This window comes from Microtus oregoni, unplaced genomic scaffold, assembly GCF_018167655.1.
Source record: "Microtus oregoni isolate MIOR12 unplaced genomic scaffold, Mior012 000107F_000, whole genome shotgun sequence".
NCBI lineage: Eukaryota > Metazoa > Chordata > Mammalia > Rodentia > Cricetidae > Microtus > Microtus oregoni.
This window is the reverse complement of record NW_024544722.1, coordinates 2,384,908-2,387,253: the sequence shown is the minus strand read 5'-3', so window position 1 is coordinate 2,387,253 and position 2,346 is coordinate 2,384,908. Positions and strand designations below refer to the sequence as shown.

The following is a 2,346-nucleotide window of genomic DNA, read 5'->3' as shown; positions in this document are numbered from 1 at the left end:
AAACAAAAATCTCAATCCTGATTCACACCCCCAGTTTAGAAAACAAAGCCATGACTTTAAAATTAAATTTAATCTTAACGTTACTTTATTTTGATAACTTCAGATAAGTTTCTAAATTTTTCTGGTACTTAATTTCTTCATTTGTTGATTAACTATACCTAATGCATGGGGATTTTCAATGTATTTAATGTGAAAACAAAGTAAAATTGTCAAAATTACTTATGTACTTTCAATAAACACTAGGCATTATTATATTTATGCTTCTATCAATGATATGAAGTAAATATGTTTATCCCTATGATTAGCATGCAGAGGAAATGTTGCTTATAGGCAGAAAATGTTTTAAGTTATTAAAAGTTTTTCTTTAATCATCAAGTTTTTATAAAAACTTAGAATAAGAAAGTCCACATGACTAAGAGAACTGACTAGGAAGAAGTAAATGTACTTGTGTCAAAGCTCTATGATTTCTAGCTCTGTAAACTTGGAAAAGTCACTTATAATTTTTGTCATAATGCATTGTATGAAATAAAAATGTTTAAAAAGATTTTGGCATGTACGTTTGAATTAAAACAAGATGCCACTTGGTCTTTGCTAATGCCTTTAAATGCAGAGCACATAATTCTGTATTATGACCAACCCTCTATAAAAGGGTCCTCTTGAAATGATTGATCAGAGTCTCCATAAATTCAGTGGAAACCTGTATCAGTGGAAACATATATATTAATGATTATTATGTTTGAAGCACTGTTTACATACAGATTTACTTCATTAATACCTGAAATGCTTTACAAAAAATCTTTATAATGTTGCATTTTCAAATTATAGTAAATCTATTTCCTAATATTCACCCCATAGTAAAAATTTTTAAGGTACCACATAGTATTTCCACTTATTAATGGGGTACAGTATGATGACTCATTTTAGTCATAAAATGTACAAAAATAGTCAAGATAATTAGTATTTCTATTTCTTCAAATATTTGTTATTTCTACAGATTAAAATATTTATACTCTTCTAGGTCTTTTCCTGGGCCTTAATTGCTACTGCAACACTATCAGAACAGTTGAAGCCATACTTTTAAGTAAATGCAACTTGTTCTCTTTATATAGCACAAATGCATTACTTGGATGCCTCATACACATTATTTACAAAACACATCAGTATCAGCAACAATCCTTTAAATTGGTGTCTAAAATTGAAACTTTGTAATTTTCCTTTTTCATACAAAAATTAAAGCATGAACAGCAAAAATATTAATTATATTTTAACTGACATATTATATTGATATAAAAATACATAATGAAATTGTGTAAAAGTAAATTCCAATGTAGTATTTCTATAAATATATATTTTATAACAAAATGTGAGCTTCTAAAATATTAAATATTGTTTTTCTTACAACTAAATAAATTATTCTTTTGATACATTTGCACAAAGATTTAGTTTTTCAATCATATATTTGATTTATGATATCAATTTGTTGTTCACCAATTAAAACATCTCAGTTTTAGTTTTTAGCATAATTATGATTTAATATATAGAAACTTAATTTTATTTTTTGCTATTTTCTTTTTCTTTTTTTTTCTTTTTTTTTTTTTTTTTTTTTTTTTTGCTTTTTCGAGACAGGGTTTCTCTGTGGCTTTGGAGCCTACCCTGGAACTAGCTCTGTAGACCAGGCTGGTCTTGAACTCACAGAGATCCGCCTGCCTCTGCCTCCCGAGTGCTGGGATTAAAGGCATGCGCCACCATCGCCCGGCAAAGAATACTCGGCAGGCCCCACTGGGATTCAAACCCAGGATCTCCTGTTTACAAGACAGGTGCTTTAACCAACTAAGCCATGGAGCCAACTGCTGCTATTTTTTATGACCCAAAATAAACATTGGACACATGTTAAGAAATTTATGGCATTATTTTTTTTCTTATTATTAAAAAAATTTTTCTCAGATAATATATCCCAATTACAGTTTTCCCTCCCTTTACTGCTTTCACCTCCTCCCTTCCTCACATGTAGATCTACTCCTTTTTTGTCTTTCATTAGAAAATACATAGGTCTAATATTTGTCTGTGGGTCTCTGCATTTGCTCCCATCAGCTGCTAGAAAAAGACCATTTGATGACATTTGGGTTCCTATCTGCAGAAGAGGTGCAGGAAAGATAGTAGGTGCCGGAAGGGTTGAGAACACCAGGAGAACATGGGCCATAGAATCAACTAAGCAAAGCTCATAGGCACTCCCAGAGATGGAAATGGCAACCACAGAGCTTGCATGAGTGGTACTAGCCTGATGGAGGAAGGTCATTGGCTAATAAAGAAACTGCCTTGGCCCATTTTATAGGTTAGAACATAGGT

General features: G+C 31.3%; 1 non-coding gene across 1 annotated transcript; it reads right to left on the bottom strand.

The window, feature by feature from the left end:
* Window positions 1-1,771: 1,771 nt before the first annotated feature.
* Trnat-ugu lies at window positions 1,772-1,845 on the bottom strand. The gene has a single exon. It is a non-coding gene; the product is annotated as a tRNA-Thr (tRNA).
* Between the last annotated feature and the right edge of the window lie 501 nt (window positions 1,846-2,346).